Here is a 9,277-nt window from a genome sequence, read left to right as displayed (position 1 = left end):
GGGATTGGAAGAAAAAGTTAGCTAGTTCAAGCAATGGCAAATACAGGCTTTCTTATGACTTATAGACTCGGATCCAATCGCGCACCCACTTTCACTTTGAGCGCGTGAAAATGCAAGATGGAGGCCTTTCAGAATGAAAGGAAGATAATCCCTGGGGAAAGAGATCGGCAATTCGCTAACACGTGTCCAGTCCAGCGGGAACGCGCAGCGCAAAAAAACGTAAGCTGGTAGTTCGATCCTTTTGATTCTTCTCTTCCTTCTCTTCATAGTAAACTTATGGGGGGATGAGGAGCAATAGGTCGAAGCTCAACTCCAAGAAAAGAAGAGGGGTTTCCCCATTCTCAAACTCTAATTCTGGAAATAAAATAAGTCGGGGCCCTTTTAGAGGCAACAGTTGACTTCCCCTTTTTGTGGCAGGTCTTATCGTACCACTTGCTCTCAATCCCGTAATGCCCTTGTTATAGAAGCCTTTTAATTTCAAGTGCGCCGCTATGCTACACCGAAGTATGCTCCTGGGTAAGCGACTGCCTTCGGATCCGCCTCTCGAGCACGAGTAAAGTGGGTTTGTATGCCTACTTTACCTACTTGACGAAAGGGAACGAACTGAGTTTCGTTTCCGGGTTTATGGATTGGATTCAGTCAGCGTCACGACATAATAAAACAAAAAAAAGGAAACTTACGGATGTAACCACAATTAACATCACTACGCTCGGGCTATCAAACACGGAGTGGGAAAAAAGGAAGAAATAAGAAAGATATTATTCCCTAAGAGCTTGTCCAGTACTACCTGTACCAGAAATGCATCTTGAGTTGTCTGCTATAAGATAGCTAGTTTTGGGGCTTTCGACATAAAGAAAAAACCCTATCCGGCTTGGCTTCGCTATCGCTCATGACTTGTATTGTAGTCGGCCTGGAATGCCTTTAAAGTCTTTTTAATGCTAATGCATCAAATAAAATTCCCTATCACATGCTTTTTGTGTAAAGTAGAGTGAATTTATCGTGGGGTTCCCACTTACTTCTGTAAATGTAAAAACTTATCCCCCTCTTTAGTTGGGCTCGTTCTTTCAATGGCCTCTTTACTTCTGCAATTTCTGGCCCCATATTCTGGGTGTGCCATGGGGGAATATTTCCGCGATACATCCGGCTCTCTGCAGGGGAATCTCCACTCACTGCTTCCCCTAATATCCTCCCTGACGAACCGTCATAATTAGTTAACAAGTGTAAGCTTCGCTGCCCGACAGTATGGAGTACTGACCACACCGAGGGACAGGCCCTGAAGCGAAGGACAGGAACGAGCGGAATCAATGTGTTCTACCAACCATATCTATGGATGGAAATCAAAAAAGAGAACAGGGCCTTCTTCCCGGCGTAAGGCAACCTCCAGCCTTGCCCAACTCATTATCATTTGCAGTTTAGTAGAGTTTGCTATCGTTTTGGTTCCAAGAGCGGGACCCACTTATAAGACCCCCTATGGATAGCAGCCCCCAACTGATTCAATGTCACTTGGTATCGGATCCTTCCTAAATTAATTTCCCCTTCCGAAATCTATGATTCCTCATTATAGTCCTCCTAAAATCGATAGCATTTCGTCGGAACACTCTCCTAACGTCGAGCTAAGTGACTTCGTAACCTTTGCGTAGCGTAGTAGAATGAAGGCTACACACTGACGCTCTCTTATCTATTAGCCTGTGCTAATTTCTCCCTTTTTAGAATGGCTCCAGTGGCTACATTTATGTTAAGTCTGGTCGCTCGGGCCGTTGTACCTTTTGATTATGGTATGGTATTGTCAGATTCGAACATAGGGCTACTTTATTTGTTTGCCATATCTTCGTTAGGTGTTTATGGAGCAGCTCTTACAGAGAATTCCATAATATCTATATATCATAATTTAGGGGTAATGCCGCAGGAATACTTCTTTCAACCTGTTCAACCTATTACTTTACTTGATTCCTTAACCCCTTTACCGGATCTAATGTTAAAGCATATGTACCCTTTTGGAGACGAGTCACCTATTAAGAGTCGAACATCCTCAAAACCTTTTCCAGACGGTAAGCGCTTCCCTTTCTGTGCTTTTACGCTGGCCTCTTCGATGACATTCATTCCTTTCTTACCAATGATCTGTGCCTAGAATGCGTTGCTAGATCTCTGCTCTAGAAAGCCATCCCTACGTAGAAATAGCGATACTATCTCGGTCCAGCTGGCCGGGCGAATCGAAGTTATCTTCCGGTCAACTGTCCACCCAGTCAAGTGCAAAAAACACAGTTGAATCACGCAACGCACGCTGCTGGTGTGCTTCCTGCCCGCGAGGAAAGAAGAGCGACAAGGTTTAATTCAGATTTGACTGTTTGCAGCATGGGAGCGGATTACCCAAAAAATCCCTGGGAACAACGAAAAAAAAGATATCTCGGTCCCCGTATCTGATCTATTTTTTCGAAGACACTTTGACGAGCATACCCGTCCTCAACAAGTGCCCCGGGGTATGCGCTAGCGCCCTTGACAGGCACTCCAGGAACCGCCAACGCTCATGAAAACTTGTTGAATCCATTGTATTCCGATAGCGCGGCAACTCGTGTTGTTTATTCCTTTCTTAATCCAGCATCCATTATATTTGTAGTCACAGTTAGTCACCTTCATAATGAACATGCACTAACATAGACAATAGTTATTTCTGTCATCATTCATAGCATATGGCAAATCTGGATCGAACATAACAATCGGTATTTTCATGACAAGGAACTCAATATCCCTATCATGGTCACAAACATCATTGTAGAAGTTAAGTTTAGCTCCTCTCCGATGTCTGGAGATAGTGTTTCCACATTTTCTTTTACCTTTGTTACATAGACATTCTACAGGTTTACCATTCCTTAGAACAGTCACTGTAATTTGTAATTGGTTCCAGGCCATTCCTGGTGTTTAATTTTCATTACCTTATCCAAAAAAAAAGACTATAGTTTTGATTACCAATTTTCCCTCATATTAAGTTATGTTGTATGTCAACTACCTTTCAGTAATAGTTTGAGATGTGTTTACAACAAGCAAAATGGTGCCAAATACAATGTTTTTAGTGTATATTTGAAATATATGTAAAGTGTAAAATATAATTATGAGATAGAGATATACATGTACGGTATCGACATTTTGATGTTTAAATAAAACGCCTGTTACAACAATCATAGTCACATTCCAAAAAAAAAAGTCTTGTCATGTTTTGACAGTTGTGTGATATCCAATCTCAGATAGAGATCACTTTCATAAAACTAAATATACCAATTGAATTCCAAAACGTCAAAAAAATTATGCTAAAATACTATAGGTCTAACGTTTTTGACTGGACGGACCAATTTCAATGTTGAATAGGCCAAACATTTAACAATTTAAGCAAAGCGAACACTTCTACCGAGCGTACTTGCCATCAAAGAATCACAAGAACAATGCTCATTTGACTTGCAAAGTTATATTTTTTTTTCATTACTTTCTATTCTAATATGCTGCAGCCATTTAGTTTGATAGTTTGGACAACATATATCTGGCTCGATGATGATTCTGTTTGGATGCTTTTAATTTTAGTTTTCTCTATTGTATTGAAACGTGAGAATGGTTCCAAGTCCTATTTGTTGACAGACGTGTTTGATTGTGCTTGTATATACTGGAATTGTTCCGAGTCCTATTTGTTCCAATTCATATAGGACACTTGATACAAAATTTGGAAAGAAACCTCAAACTAGGCAACGTTGACCAAGTTAAAAGCATTAATTAAGTATACTAAAGGTAAGGACACATAAACAATCCTACATGCCAAATTTGAGGGATTTTAAATTGAATAACTAAGTATGTTTAGGCACTCCTCTTGCTATCGATGATGCTACTCTTAGTAGAAGATTTGGGGTCTTTGCAAGGGTGCTTGTAGATGTTGATCTATCTGAGCAATTATTTGAGTCAGTGGTTGTTGATCCATTGATATCCAATATGAGAAGCAGCCTCCTTTTTGTGTCAATTGTAAAGTTCTGGGACACAATCTTCAAAATTGTAGGAAACTGAATGGATCAAACAACACTGAAGGACCTGTCAAATTGAAAACCAGAAATGATTTGAATGGCAAGAAACAGGTTGATGCTGACATGTTGGGCAAGGTCTCTGGTGCTCGAAAAGACTCACACTCTCTGCCTAGCAAGAATCTAGATGGCTCTGATTTGATTCATAAAGATACTGCTGAGCCTGTGAACTCCCCTGTTAAGATTTTCGACCTTGAAACCACCAATACTGAAAATACACAATCTAAACAGGCTGCTACTGAACTACACAACATAACCAACTCCTCTGATTCTCATTTACGACTTGGAAGCTTGAATGACCTACATGACACAGAGAACTTGCATGAGGAAGGAGATGAGGAGGATGTAGCCATCACTGTTTTCATGAAAGATGTGATTTCAAATCCTCTTTTTGGGATGAACTCAAAATCACCCTCTGCTTTAACTCTACATAATCCTTTTGACAGGTTGCAGGAAGATAGTGCAGTTCATCTTGAGGAGAACCCTCTAATGGATCAGATTCAATGTCAACCTGTTGCTGATCAGGTGCATGCTATTCTGGAGCCTGTTCTCAATATCCCTCGGAAGGATGTTGTCCCTATTCCTCATAAAAGCACTGTGAAGCCTGGTGATTTAGGGGAAACTGAGAGGCCGTCATTCCTTAGTGTTGCCTCTGCATCCATCTCTTCAGCTTGTGAACTGAGACCACGCCTAATGCCTGTTCCATATACTACTATGTATGCTGAGTTGAGTATTGATAAGAGACCTTTTACCACAACACACAACTCTAAGACACCAACAGCTGCAGCACTTAAGAGTGTCCAAATTTTGAAGCAATTTTGGGGAGATGTGGGGGGATGATGACTCTGACACTGAAGACCTCACTATTACGCAAACAGGTGCTGATCAGTGCTTGTTGAGTGACACTGAAACAGTTGGCAAAGTCAAGCGTGGCAAGAAGAATAAAAAACAGAAAAGCCCCAAGTCTATGGCTGAAGCAAGTTCTGCTAGAATAGATACAAGATCCAAGAAAAATCTCAATATCACCACATCCTAATGAAACCGTTTGTGTGGAACATCATAGGCATTGGAAAACATGACTTTATGTTTCTAGGCAGAGTCATTTAACACAAATGGAGGGCTTGGTTCGCCCACATAAATGTTGTCTTTAGGAGCTTTCATCTGAGTTGTGCTCTTTTTATTAGCATAGTTTTCTTTTAGTATAGATTGGTCACAGTTGGCCTACATATATGTTGTAATAAGGTTCAGGCCTCCTCCTGATTTGCATTTTAATTTTTTTTTTCTTTGATCAAAAAAAAAAAAGAAAAACTAAGTTTGGACAAGTTAGTTACTAATCTGAATTTAATATCAGCCGTGGCAAACTGGTGTGATCTACATTACTAGTGTTATTGGTTAAGCATACGAGAAATGACTTACTCTTAATTAATTGTTATTAAGCATATGCAAATCAAATATTAGTTGAAGCGTCAGACCATGTATTTCTATTTCATTTAACATTCAAATATTAAAATACAAAGTAACATATAGTTCCAATAACAAGCCTTCCGAGGATACTGCCATATGAAATAGCATCTCAGAAACTTTCATACATCATGAGGACTAAACAAAAACTTTGTACTTGCTAAGATGGGAGATTGGCGGAATAACAAATAGGACTGAAAACTGTCCTGGACTAGGCGGCTGAACTAGGCAGAAGTTAATCTGGCCGCTGTTATGTCTACGTTATTAGCTCTGGTGTCACCCACAGTTGGTGCAGAAGATGCGTTTGTCTGGATTCCTGATCCTACTTCAGGTTTCTCGGTTAAAACATGTTATAGAGAGATTCTTCAGTTGTGTCAATCTGCTGGTGTGAACAGCTTGATTTTAAACGATGTCAATCAATTAAGATCATCTTCCTTACCGTCGAAGTGTGTATCTTTGGCTTGAATTCTAGTTTGATTTGGCTTGAATGGCAGCCGATGGCGTGGGGGTAGTGATGTAGTGGTGAAAATCTTATCTTTTCATTCTCTGGTTGAGGGGAAGAATACAAAATCAAAAAGAAAACAAGTATCCCATTTAGTTTAACGCTGGGAAGTGGTGAGGTTTCTATTAGGATGACGCTTGATTGTTTGTTCCTCTCACAATAGTTGATATGACAAGAAGCTAATGTATTGGCACTACGATTTCTAGGATTGACTTGTTTATGATTTAGTTGTTTCTTTGTCACAACTGTTTTTGTTCATGGGATAGTTATATATTTCTTTCATATGTTCGACAATATTATTGTGATGTTGATGAGCTTGCTTTTTTTGTGAAGTGAAGTGTTTTAACATTTTTCCTTCGTGTTGGCTATGGCTTTTTACAAATTAATGTTGACTATGAATCTTTGGTTCTAAGAATTGGTACTTTCAAAATTGACCTAATAAGCTATATGTCATAGAAACAAGATAGAATAAATACATGCACAAGTGCGCACTCACACACTCATATGACTGCATATTGAATTGAAGGATAACAGAAAAATTACCGTTAAAACTAACGTATTTAATTGAAGGATAAATTACCGTTAAAACTATCGTATTTAATTGAAGGATAACAGAAAAAGAGATAGGTGAAAAAGGATAGCTTTAGAAAGAGCTGAAAAAGAAAAGCACAAGAAAGTTCAGGCAACAAAAGAATATATACAATTCTTCAAGGCTTTCTGTTCGACTAGGTCTGGAAGAAGAATCATAGAACAACTGTTATCATCCAAAATTGTTGAGTCATAGCAGTAGCATTGAATTGACAGTTAACAGTGCCAACATATTCAAAACACAAGAACAGTCAAACAATTCTGACAACAATAAGGACATAATTCTCACTTTCAATGTAATAGAGCAAAATAAAATTAAAAGCATGGAAACATAATCATTATTGAGTCGCAATGGTAATCTACCATATATGTTGTCTGAACTAACAAACTAAATAGTTGCAACATATTTAGAATGTAAACTAATGAAAAAACCGACAATTCTAGTAACTATACTCATTCAAATGAAAGTTTACATCCTAAAGATATCCTTGGGCAGAAGGACAATATGTCTCGAATCCAATTTTTTGTCCAAGTTCTTCTAGTAGTAATGCTGATTTTCATGTCCTGCAAGAGACTCGCATTCTGCAAAATATATTTTGTAAATCGAAGATCATTTTCCGAGCCTTGTAAGTTTAAAATAGTACATGATCTGAGGTGAGACGAAACACATTCAATAACCGAGGATGGGCATTTCCATTTCTTGGATGAGGTTGTATCCTTCGACTGTCAAGGAGATAAAAAAAAAACATTTATACAAAATATATACGGAAAAAAAAAAAGCAAACAATCAAACATACTACTCAGCAAACCTTTTTAATTGAAAGAATTTGAAGCTTGGGAGAATGGCAGAGCAGTTGTACTACTTGATCCCAATTATGAAATGAGCAATGAGAAAACAACAGGTCAATATGAATTAAGTTTGAAAACACTTGAATGACTTTGATAGAATCCTCATGATATATGATTACACGTAGAAACTTGACATTTTTAATGAGATTAAAGTCAGTAACTGCCACATCAATACTAGCTCCAACCAATTTAGGTAAGGCCAAGGATTTCAACCCTTCGGATGTGTTGTTTCGACAAGGTTTCCTAGAACAGACAGTTACAGCATGCAAATCTTCTAGGTTGGGACAAGCAGAAAGAAAACCTATGTAATCATTCCGATTTTCAAAATAAACATATCTTAAATGCAGGATTTTGAGCGAGGGAAGATCAACACATGAAGTATCATTTCCAATGTCTACCTCCATAAGTTTGAGAACAACAAGGGTTTGAGAGATGAAAGTTATGGGATTTAAGATGTGAAAAAACATAGTTAGATGAAACTCCTCAACACGAAGCAGCTTTGCCGCTTCAAACCATGCACTGAAGATGTGACTATATTGCACGCCCTCTCCAAAAGGACAGATGAGAAGAAAAGTTTTGAGGGGTTTGTTGGTTGAAAGATGAGAGAGAATGATAGTGTCTACAAAATGGCTGAAGCGATAGAAGCTGTCTTCCACGTGTTGCTCAGATAGACCGCAGTTCGCCAAACCAAATTCAAAGTGGAGAGCAGGGAGTGAATAGGAGAGTCCGGTCCATCGCTTGGAAAGTACGGTTGTAGAGAAAGCGAATTTAGTTGGGAGAAAAGAGAGAATGTGAGACAATAACTCATCCGGTAAATCGCTGATTCTATCCACCATCATTGTTGAGACAAGAAAGGAAGCAATGGAAGGGTTTGGGAGAGCGGTATTGGAGATTAGTCAAATAGGGTGAAGGGTTTGCTACAGCATGTGAATTAGGGTAACTTCTATTTATAAGATGAAAGATTACCGAATCAAATCAGCTTTTTAAAAAAAAAAGTAAACATAAAAATCCGTCAAAAAAGTCATCATAAAAAAATTTCAAATCTTATATGATACGATAAAAAGACAACTTTTCCCCATCTTCAAATTTTTGACACGTGTATATTTTCCTTTTGTTTCTTTTGTAACAAAAAACTATTTAGATGAGAGAGAAAATAATTTTCAAAAGATTGATGTGATTTTGTAACAAAAATTTCTTTTTCTAAACAAACTAAGGTACCGTCCAAACTTTTTTTCCCGTCTAAAAGCTACTTTAAAAAGAAGTTAAAATAAAGGTCTTTAAGAAAGAAGCTAAAGATGTTTGGTTTCTTTATTTAATTTTTTTAGTTTTAAAGCTATTTTTAATTTAAAAATTGTTTGGTAAAATATTGTACAAAACTTTGAATTTATTGTGAATTAACGTAATAAATAAAAAAATGTTTAAAATATTTTTTGAAGGGAAAAAATGTTTAAAATATAAAAGATATTTTTTTGCAAATACTATATTTACTCAATGACGTTTATTTTCTGTAACATGAATACAAATTCATATCGTCATATAAAGAACTTATTAAATATTTGAATAGGAGAAATAATCTAAGGAGGATCAAATAATAACATAAATACTATCAAAATAGTTTGGAAAATAAAAAAACACAAATCATCTTGTATATATGTGAGTGTATAAAGAGAATAGTTGGTTTTTCCTTTTCCAATTATACTCTATAACAAATTTTGTTATAAGAATACCATATATTTTGTGTCATTGAAAAAGATATGTTTCATTTTTTTAATAAGAAAAAGATATGCCTAGTTTGTTACAATATAAGATGCAAAATATATAT

The sequence above is a fragment of the Medicago sativa genome, chromosome 6 (assembly GCF_051527215.1).
Source record: "Medicago sativa cultivar Bolivia chromosome 6, Bolivia_mono, whole genome shotgun sequence".
NCBI classification, from domain to species: domain Eukaryota; kingdom Viridiplantae; phylum Streptophyta; class Magnoliopsida; order Fabales; family Fabaceae; genus Medicago; species Medicago sativa.
This window is presented reverse-complemented; position numbering follows the sequence as displayed.